The following is an 11,468-nucleotide window of genomic DNA, read 5'->3' as shown; positions in this document are numbered from 1 at the left end:
CCATATGCTCCTATGGAAACAGAAAAAAAAAAAAAAAAAAAAAAAAAAGACCATGCCACCCTTATTCCTGCATGCTATCTCAGAGCTGTCTGGTATATTGTACACGTTCAGTAAATATTTCCTGGTAACTGAAAGAGCTAACGAATTCATATCTGAAGTTCATTTGGGTTGACTGTTGCAGTTTCACTCCTTGTTCTTTTAGGATGCAATGCTCCTGAAATTTGAGAATTAACCATTTTCTAATCTTTATGAGCTCTAACTTAGTTATGATACAGTGTGTAACATTTTGTATTTAAGGTCTGTATTTACCTATCCTGCAGCATGCACTTAGATTTCCCGAAAAATAACTGAGTTAGTGCCTTAATTAAGTAGATAGTCTTTTTCCTTTTTTCGCTTATATTCCCCAGCAACTGGTCTTGGTATGGCTACAGTTTCTCTTATTGAGTCTGGGCGGAGACAAGATGGGACTCTAAAAATCCTGTGGCTTTTCTCCAAGTCAAAGCAATCCTATCAGGGTGAAGTTTTTGGGCAGCTGTCTGCTCAGCTGGGGCCAGGCTGGAGGCCTGAGCTACTGTCTGTTTTGCTGCATTCTTGACTGAAGGCCAGGCTGAGTTTCTTCTGAACTTGGGGAGTGGCTTAGGCGATTCTGGTCTGTTCAGCAATTGTCAGGTTCCTCGGTTAGAAGAGTAGCAGCCTCTGGAGATTAGCAGGGAAACATTCTCCACAACCTGGCTGGTGGTGGGATGTTACAGTGAAAGAAAAATTTTGACAGAATTCTGCCAGATATACAAGCACAAAAACAGTCACACATTGTGCTCCTTAAACTCAGGGGAGGCCCCTCTCACTGACTTCATGAAACGGTAACTTAGAAGTGGATGCTATGATTTCTGATGACTTTGAAGTCAAGTCCAGAGTCTAAGATTGGCCATCCTGGCTATCATAAATTATTGCAGCCACTTTGGATTAAAATGTTGACATGAGATTTTGGTTGGAGTCCCTAAATTGTGGGGACAGACACTTTCTCTAATGTTTTCTCCAACGGTGTTAGGTCCCGGGCTTGCCCGTTCCTTATACTTCATTCATGTAGGCATGGGAGGGTTTGCGTAAATTTTTCTCATTGTGATAAAATATACATAAGATTTACCATTTGAACCATTTTTAAGTATATAGTTTTGTGACATTAAGTACATTTACAGTGTTGTGCAACCAGCACCACCATGCGTCTCCATAACTTTTTTATTGTCCCAAACTGAAACCCTACTTCCATTAGAAAATAACTCCCCTTTCTCCCTTACTCCCAGCCCTGGGAAACCACCATTCTACTTTTGCCTCTATGAATTGGACTATTCCAACTACCTCCTGTCAGTTGAATCATATAATATTTGTCCCTTTGTGTCTGGCTTATTTAGCGTTAATGTTTTCAAGGGGCCTGGATAATTTTTTTGGCAACCTTATTCCTTGAACATCGCTCATTTCACCAGTGTCAATTATTTTGAACATCCTTCATGCTATTTTACAAACCTGTGGCATGGATCAGTATTTGAGGGGCTGAGTAGTCACCGCTGGATTGTGGATTTTTGCTTGGGGCTCTTCATATGCTAACAAATCATCCTTGACACATTACATAGCTCATACCAAAGTCTTTTACAAGTAAATGACCACACGGACACTATGACATAGCCAAAATTCAGAAACTCCCGACAGAGATAAAGTAATGAACACCATAAAGAATGGACTTCCCACTGGATGTCAGGATCACATTTTGGTCCTGTGAGGCAGGGGAGTTTTGGAGATATCTAGAGTTTTGCACAAAACTCTCTCTCTCTCGTGTGTGTGTGTGTGTGTGTGTGTGTGTTGTTAGGGTAAGAGTTCAGGATTTTTTAATCAAATTCTAAGGAGGTTAGTGATCTCCCTAAAAAGTTATGTCATGTTGAAAAGGGAAATTCTATTTTCTACATTGTTTTGAATACAAAACAACAGAATAGAAATAAATGCTATAAGTAGACAGAAAATAGAAAGAATTGGAATAGAAAGAATAGAAATAGAAGGGAAAAATTCTATTTCCTATGTTTCCTTTAGTGTTTTGGAGAGAACAGATGGAAAACAGTCCGTTTATCCAGGTTGGGTGAGAATACTTGGAAGAATTTCACTGTGTGTGTGTGTGTGTGTGTGTAGGGGGATTCCTTAGCTTTCTTATTTATTTGTTTATTTTTGAGACAGGGTCTTGCTCTGTCATCCAGGCTGGAGTGTGGTGGCATGATCACAGCTCACTTCAGCCTTGAATTCCTGGCCTCAAGCGATCCTCCCACTTCAGCCTCCTGAGTAGCTGGGACTACTGGCGTGCACCAAGATGCCTGGCTTCTTTAGCCTTAATTATGTTATGGCCTTCAGTAAAGGAACCCATGCTCTGTAATTGCTCTTATCAGAGCCAGTGATTTTACATCAAGCTTGCAGCCTTAAAGCTTTTCCTTACCCACATGGCAGCCCCATCACACACCTCTAGGGGGCACTGTTTGCTTTCATCCTCTGTGACTGGCATCTGCTGGAGATGGGCAGTGCACTTTCATCTTCTGGCAGGCTGATGTTGGGCAGTGCAGCAGCATTGTTGACTCCCAAGGCTTTCTTGTGAGTACAAAGGCCATGGGTCTTCACTGATCCCATCTTTCTCATGGCCAATCTACTCTTTCAGAGATATATGTTTAGTATGGACTCTGGAAAAGATCAAAGAATCAAGAATAGAATCCTTGCCTCTGTGTTCCAAATTAGCAAAGGGATACTTGGTATTTTGAAAAGATTTTTACAGTGATTGGCTAATGAAGGAGCCCATGGAGATAAATAACTCCAGGAAGCTTTCACGGCTAATAATACCTTAATTTTCTGTTGTAGCCTTTCCTTTTTAGACTTGTAATGATATGTCAGTTTAGAAAGCTGATATAAATATTCCTTCCTACTTGGAATGCTCTTCTTCACTATGCCTGTTTAATTTCTCTACATTCTCAAAATCCCAGTTCAAGTCCCACCACCTCCAGGAAGCCTTCCCTGACCACTTCCACCCATAGTCACTGTTCCTTCTTCTGAATTTGGTACTACTCAGAGCCTGCATCTCACTATTAGCATTCATCTAGGGTGCACTGTTGGTTTTCTTTTTATATGTGTGTATTAGGAACTATTATCTGGTATAATTCTCATCACAGGTAATTTCTGTTGCTCAGTGGTCCTCTTTTCCGACTGAGGCTGTGGCAGCTACTATCAGAGGGTGAAGAATTAGACAAATAGCCCTGAAGACCACCCTTACTTCTGATATCAAATGTGTAAGTTCAGGGGGTTCCCAAGACAATCCCCAGGTTTGGTCATTTGCTAGAATTTTCTGGAAGGATTCACAGAGCTGACTGCAAAGTTGTTATACTCATAGTTACAGTTTAGTACAGGGAAAGCATACAGATGAAAATCAGCCAAGGGAAGAGATATGTGGGGCAGGGTCCAGGAAAATTCCAAGCGTGGAGCTTTTAACTATCTTCTCCCTGTGTCATGGACAGTGTTACTCTTCCAGCAAAGATGTTTGGTAATACATATGGAGTACTGCCAGCCAAGAAGCTCACCTGACACTGGGTGTCCAAGGTTATTTTATTTTAGAAACAGGGTCTTGCTCTGTTACCCAGGGCTGTGGTGCAGTGGCACAGTCATAGCTCACTGTAACCTCAAACTCCTGGGCTCAAGCAATCCTGCAGCCTCAGCCTCCCAAGTAGCTTGGAATACAGGCACGTGTCACCATGCTTGGCTAATTTTTAAATTTATTTTGTAAAGACAGGGTCTTGCTCTGTTGCCCAGGCTGATCTTGAACTCCTGACCTCAAGGGATACTCCCACCTCAGCCTCTCCAAGTATTAGGATTACAGGCATGAGCCACTGTGGCAGTCTAAGAGTTTGTACTGAGGTTTCATGGTCGACTTTCTACATGGCTGACCTCAGGTTCCAGCTTCTCTAGAGGTTGAACTGATGTCATATGACTCAGTTGTTCATCATAAATCACACTGTTGGACTTTCTGGTGCAAAGTCCCTTAGAAAACAAAGTCCCTTAGAAAACAAGGACACTATTATCAGGCAGGACATTCCAAGGGCTTAGAGATGACCTCCCAGGGGCCAATAGCAAAGGCCAGACCTCTCTTTGGGCAAAGTTAAATCATTTACTACACAGTGGGCTTTGCAAAATCTAACTGAAGACTAGAGATCAATTTCAGTTTCTGACTTCCCAGATAGGGTATCAGGTGCATTTCAGCGATAATAGTCAGGACTTTCATTTGCAAGATTTTTACGTGCAGAGCCAGCTTCTTTGGGAGAAGTAAGGTTTGTGGGTTCTATGTGAATCAAACCTGGAGGATTAGAGCTTTGGGCTTATTCATGTTAACAATAGGAGAGGAAATTAGGTAGGATGTCATATAGGGCAATTTCTCACCATACAGGAAGGCAATAAAGACCCTTTCTGGCCTGGAAGGAGGAGACTGGGAGAGAGAGAGAGGAGACAGGAGAGGGGTTCTCATTTGACCCACTTGTGGGGTTGAAATCAAGGTGTGGGGACAGTTGGGGTCAAAGGCTGCTCAGATGCATTCAAGGATCTGGACACAGAGGGTACACTTGCTCTTCCTTCTGTCTGGAAATCTTGGACACCAGCTCAGAGAGAATGACCCACACAAACAAACTATAAAGATTGAGCACAAAGAAAATTTTCTGAGTTGTAGGCAAATGGCATCCCCACATTAAAATGGCACATGTGGGACAATGTGCATATCCATTGTTATGTTGCATGATCCATAGATGAACAGGAACCTGTCCACATCAGTGGCAATGGTTATGTTATTTTTTTAAGGCATAGTAGGAAATTTGCATCTTTTCTTGTGTTTCTTGGTTAGGTATCTAATCTCTCAAATAAAATGGTTTTGGACAATTATATCTGATCACTTATGACTATGTCTTCCTTGCCCAAATGTTGTCAATAAAACTTCCCATTTCTTGGCCCACCATTCAGGCCTCCAAAGTTTGGCCTCTGCCTTCCTGCCTGACTTCATCTTCTACTCCTTCTCCTTAGACAGTGCCTGCTGTAACAACATAATATAAACTGAGTGGCTTAAACAACAAATATTTATTTCTTACAGTTTTGGGGGCTGGAAGTCTGAGACCAGGGTGCCAGCAGGGTTGGGGTTCAGTGAGACCTCTCTTCCTGGTTTATAGACAGTCATCTTTTTGCTATGTCCTCACACAGAAAAAGGAGAGCTAACTAGCTTTCTGGCTTCTCCTTCTCCTTCTCCTTCCTTCCTTCCTTCTCTCCTTCTCCTTCTCCTTCTCCTTCTCCTTCTCCTTCTTTTTTAGAGACAGGGTCTTTCTATATTTCCGAGGCTGAACTCAAACTCCTGGGCTCAAGCAATCCCCCTGTCTTAGCCTCCCGAGTAGCTGGGACTGCAGATGTGTGACACCGTACCTGGCTTCTGGCCTCTTCTTACGTCAATGAAAAGAGTCAAACTGTGTAAAATATTTGAAGAGATTTACTCTGAGCCAAATGTGAGGACCATGACTCATGACACAGCCTGACGAGGTCCTGAGAACATGTACCCAAGGTAGTTGGGTTACAGCTTAATTTTATACATTTTAGGGGGACAGAAGTTACAGGCAGACATCCATCAATGCATGTAAGGTGCACGTTGGTTCAGTCTGGAAAGGCAGGACAACTCCAGGTGGGGTGGGGTGAAGTGGGGGCTTCCAGGTCACAGGTGGTTTCAAAGATTTTCTGATTGGCAGTTGGTTGGAAGAGTTGATTCTCTCCTATATCGGGAAAAGACCTGGACAGGGAAGGGGATTCTCTAGAGAGTAATTTTCCCTACAAGAGGCAGCTTTGCAGGGCCATTTCAAATATGTCAAATAAATAAATTTTAGGGTAAAATACGGTGATTTCTTTCAGAGCCTGTTATTTATCATGTGATGCTATACCAGAGTCAGGTTGGAATTTGGTATCTTATTGCTGCAAAGAGTCTGTTTTGTCAATCTTAAGATCTCTGTTTTAATGTTAGCACTGACCATTTGTGCCTGAATTCCAAAAGGAGGAGGGTATAATGAAGCATGTCTGACTTCTCCTTCCCATCATGGCCTGAACTAGTTTTTCAGGTTTACTTTGGAATGCCCTTGGCTGAGAGGAGGCTTCATCAGTCGATTGGGGGGCTTAGAATTTTATTTTTGGTTTACACTTCTAAGAACACTAATCTCATTCATAAGGGCTCCACCTTCATGACCTAATCATCTCCCAAAGGCTCCATCAAATACCCTTGCTTTGGGGTTAGCGTTTCAACATACAAAGTTTGGGGGGATATAAACTTCAGTCCATTGCAGATAGACTACTCTCAGTTCAATGGAACTCAGCAGTTCTTGAATGCACTACCCTATCTTTTTGCCTTTACTTAGATTGTTTCTTCTTCTTGGACTGTCTTTCCCCCATTTCTATCAGGCTTAAATTCCACTTTCTCCATGAAGTCTTCAACTTTCCAGACTGGAAGTTAGCCTCCCACAGCACAGTGTCTTTACTTCTGTTACAGGATTTTCAAAATGTACCCATTTGTCATTATCTGAGTATAAGTCACATACCTGATTGTTAATTTCTGGAAGGCAAAGACGATGTCTTTCTTTCCTTCCTTTTGTTTTTTTTTTTTTTTGAGGTGGAGTCTTGCTCTGTCTCCCAGGCTCGAGTGCAGTGGTGCAATCTCAGCTCACTGCAACCTCCGCCTCGTGAGTTCAAGCATTTCTCATGCCTCAGCCTCCCCAGTAGCTGGGATTACAGGTGCCTGCCACTATGCCCAACTAATTTTTTGTATTTTTAGTAGAGATAGCATTTCACCATGTTGGTCAGGCTGGTCTTGAACTCCTGACCTCAAGCAATCCATCCACCTCAGCCTTCCAAAGTGTTGGGATTACAGGCCTGAGCCACTGCAGTCGGCCATGTCTTTCTTTTAAAGTCTCCATGTCTCTAATAGCACTGGGCTCAGGGCCCTGCCTGCTCAAACACTCGATGAGGGTCTGCTGAATTGACTATCTTTCACAGATGCAGACACAGATGGGGAACACATATATTTTCAGACTAAGTCTTCTACTATCTGGGAATGTTAGGGCAAGAAGAGTAAAGATATCATGATCTGGCAGGAGCTGAGGCTGAGCTCTAAAGGGAGAGGAGGGGAGGGGAGGGAGCCAAGAGACGGCTGGTAGGGTTTGCCATTTGAGTAGACTTGTCTTTAGGTTGAGTTGCTTCAAAGTTCTAGAGCCAGAGATTAAAAAAAAAAAAAAAAAGCTGGGAGTTTTTCCATCACATCCATGCTTCTGTACTGTGCAGTCAAATTTGGTGAGCAGGCAAGGGGTGTGAGCTGGAGTGGGGGTAGGTCCCTTGGGAACTGGGGAATTTGCTCCTAACTCTTGGAAATTCTCCAGAGTAGAGAAAACCAGTGTCCTTTGTATTATCCTAAGGTTTAACATGTGGTGGGACTTCAAGGAGTCCAAGGACAAAGGTCAAGAACTCACTATTCAAAAAAAAAAGATAAAAATAACCTATAACTATTTTCCGAAATATTTGTTCTCAGCAGTAGTCAAAGAACTGTAAATCCAGACAACGAGGTTGTCCCTCTCTGCCTTGTATTTTATCCATGTGTGTGTGAGGTACGGGCTGTTCCTTTGTGCATTTTCTTTTATTTACTTTGAATCATAATTTTTTTCTTTTTAATAAACGCCAGGGGAGAGCACACACATAGTGCCCCACTACCATAAATTATGCAGTTGAGTTTCCCACATTGGGATAATCGCAGGGGTCAGCACATCCAGAGTGCAATGGATAAGCCTCGCCCTGGGAAAACCACCTTCGTGATCGTGGTATCTCCTATGCCAGGTGCTTTGTGCATTTTAATACACAAATGTAAAAGTGATAGAAACTTGGCCACCTTGACTGTCTATTTTAAAAGCTGTCTATTAAAAAAACCGGTATCTTCTTTGATCTAGCAATTCTACCTCTAGAAATGTATCTTTAAGAAAAGGATAAATTGTGCATTTATAATAATACACAAAAATCTGGCAAACATGTTCATAGCAGTCCACTTTTTAATAATAATATATGTATCCTAAATATGATTATAGGAATTGAATAAATAGACATTCTTACCGTAGAATACTCTGAGGTTGATAAACATGATGATGAAGATGTTGAGCAGTTTTCCTTAAAAGCAGTTCTCAATTCACTGCTGATTTGTGCAAATGTGCACTGTGCATACCAGGCAGCAATTCTAAGCCATCTCAAGAACTGAGGCACAGATTCCTTTAACTTTGGTTTTTTTGAGACAGAGTCTCACTCTGTGGTCCAGGTGGGGTGCAGTGGCGTGATCTCGGCTCACTGCAACCTCCACCTTTTGGAGTAGCTGGGATTACAGGCATGTGCTACCATGCCCAGCTAATTTCTGTATTTTTTTTATTTTTAGTAGAGATAGGGTTTCACCACATTGGTCAGGTGAGTCTTGAACTCCTGACCTCAAGCGATCCACCTGCCTTCACCTTTCAAAGTGCTGGGATTACCAGGCATGAGCCACTGTGCCCGACCAGATCCCTTTAACTTAAACTGCCCTATGCTTGCTTGGTTCAAGTTTTGCTGAGGCCAGAATAAGCAGAAGGTGGGAATGGGTCTAGGTATTGAAGCTCCTGGCCCCCCATTTAGGGAGCTGGGTTTGTGCACAGGTGTTGAGTTGGGAGGTGCTGCAGGATTGGCTTCTCCCAGGGGGCAGCTCTAGGGGGAGTCTCTGGTCTTTACCTTTGGTGGCTTTTTTTCTGTATCTAATCCATGGAGGAAACCGCATGGACATCAGGCTGACTCTGACCTGCCTGATGTTAGAAGGGTAATTCTGGACGTGGAAAGATGCTCAGTATCCATTGTCAAGTGAAACAAGCAGTTAACGAACCAGAAACAGCACAGTGCAGTATTGTTTTATTTTTTCTTGGTAGACGCATTATGTGTATCTGCACCTACACCTAAACTTCTTTTTATTTAGATACAGGTAGAATAACAACCAGAAAAAAGGTTTATCAAATGTTACTTGTTTCTGGGTTGTGGAAATGCAATAATTTTCATTTGTGTTTATGAGTCCTTAAACATTTTGTTTACTCTCTTTTTTGTTATAAAAAATATATATATCAGTTGTTTAACGAAAATTTACAAAGAATAATGATCTCCGGGGAGCTCTGCCTCTGATTTCCTTTTCTCTGCCCATTGAACTGTAACAAGTAACTCCTGATTCCAGGTCTTTTGGCCCACATTGAGAGTCTGGTCGGAGGAGTCGTTCATACTGACCGGGCATCTGGGAATGTCATGAAGCAGGTGGGCTTTGAGGAGCTGACTCTGTAGGGAGAACTCTGATGGGAGGAACGCCATGCCACGCTGAGGGGACAGCATGAGTGAGAAAAGGGAATGGCCCACTGTGGACAGCGAGTTAATTCCAGGCCTTTATGGACGCTGATGCTGAGTGCAGGTATCTGAGATGCTTCATGGGAGAAGGCAGCTAGGCACTCACTTAACTGCCTTCCATATGGATACAGGGAACTGCCTTTAATTGTTCTTTTACTCTTTTTCATTTGAAAGTCTTGTCCTCATGAAAAGAGAGGTTCGTGGAGGGCAGAAATTTCTTTGGAAAGTCCCTCAGTAAATTTCCCAGTGCTGGGCAGAGGGGATGTCAGTGGATGCCTGCTGGCAAGACTAGAAAGGACTTGAGTTGACACTGACAGGCACAAATGTATGCCACCCCGAAATATGTCAGCCTAAAAGATGGCTTCTCAATGGAAGGCAATGAAGAAGAAGCAGATACAAAAAATGCTCTCTGTCTTGCCCTCTCTCCAGTCATTTGCCTAAAAGCAGAACATAAATTTGTAAAGGGGTCCCTGGTCCCCTTCCTACTAGTCAGGACAGAAATTAATCACTGAGGACAACACTAGACCCATATCAGCCCAGATATGGCAGCAGAGAAACCCACATACAAACCTTAGTTAGCCCTTATCTTCCATTATTTTCTCCATATATTTGCCTTTCCACAATTTGCTGCCCCTTGAAACTCAAGGTTTTTTTCCTTTGTCTTGTCACTTCTCTAAAAATCTATTGTTCTTTTGTTAAGATGTTATATAAGCCTAAGTTCTAACCACCCTGATTTACTCATTGATGGGTACTGCCATGTGAAGCCATGATGTACCTGTTAATAACCTGTTTTTCTCCTGTTAATCTATTTCTTCTTAGTCTAATTTGCAGGGCCCCAGCTGCAGAACTCAAGATGGCTAGAACAAAATATATTTTCCCTCCCCTACAGCATGAATTCCATTAAGGTAGCTTTAGGGAATAGCTCCCTGTCTCTTGTTTTGGTCTGTAGGAAGTTTAGAAGATGGCTAAGCTGGTTGTGGTGGCTCATGCCTATAATCCCAGCACTTTGGGAGGCTGAAGAGGGAGGAATTTGAGACTAACTTGAGCAACATGGTGAGACTTCTGTCCCTACAAAAAATAAAAAATTAGCCCGGTGTGGTGATGCATGCCTGTAGCCCCAGCTGAGGTGGGAAGCCTGCATGAGACCAGAAGTTTGAGCCTGCAGTGAGCCATAATTGAGTCATTGTACTCCAGCCTGGACCACACAGTGAGACCCTGCCTTGAAAAAATAAAAAGAAAGAAAGAATGAAAGAGAATGGCCTATTTAAATAATTCTTTCCTCTGAAGCTGTTTCTATAGAGGGATGAGGGTTCTTATGAGTAATTTGGTACACATAGTAGTTGATATGGTTTGGTCCTGTGTCCCCACCCAAATCTCATGTCGAATTGTAATCCCCACATGTGAGGGGAAGGACCTAGTGGGAGGTGGTTGGATTGTGGGGTGGATTGGATTTCCCCCTTGCTCTTCTCATGATAGTGAGTGAGTTCTCACGAGATCTTATCATTTAAAAGTGTGTAGCACCTCCCCCTTCTCTCTCTCTCTTGCTGTCATGTAAGATGTGCCTTGCTTCCCCTTTGCCTTCCACCATGATTGTAAATTTCCTAAGGCCTCCCCAGCCATGTGAAATGGTGAATCAGTTAAACCTCTTTTCTTTATAAATTACCCAGCTTCAGGTTGTTCTTTATAGCAGTGTGAATATGGACTAATATTTAAATTTAGCTTATAAATAATTTGCTTTTTATTCATAGAATAGATGCAGGGATATCTATAAGATAAAACAACTCAAACTCACTTGCACACTGACATGCTTCTTGCCTGGGAGGCTGTGGGCCTGCTGAGAATTATATCTAAGTGAACCACTCTCACTGATGTAGCTGGATAGTTAAATTACTCACACACTTATCAAATGTTCCTCTGTCTGCCAAACCAGGAACAAAGAAAACTGGCAGGTACTACTTTGGGTCTTTTCAAAATCTGGCCTCTCCTTGGAAATGCAC

The 11,468-nt window shown here is 42.5% G+C and overlaps 1 non-coding gene across 1 annotated transcript; it reads right to left on the bottom strand.

The window, feature by feature from the left end:
- Positions 1–7,756: 7,756 nt before the first annotated feature.
- Positions 7,757–7,919, bottom strand: LOC111539786. The gene has a single exon (XR_002730778.1). It is a non-coding gene; the product is annotated as a U1 spliceosomal RNA (small nuclear RNA).
- Positions 7,920–11,468: the final 3,549 nt, after the last annotated feature.

The sequence above is a fragment of the Piliocolobus tephrosceles genome, chromosome 18 (genome assembly GCF_002776525.5).
Source record: "Piliocolobus tephrosceles isolate RC106 chromosome 18, ASM277652v3, whole genome shotgun sequence".
Taxonomy (NCBI): Eukaryota; Metazoa; Chordata; class Mammalia; order Primates; family Cercopithecidae; genus Piliocolobus; species Piliocolobus tephrosceles.
This window is presented reverse-complemented; position numbering and strand designations above follow the sequence as displayed.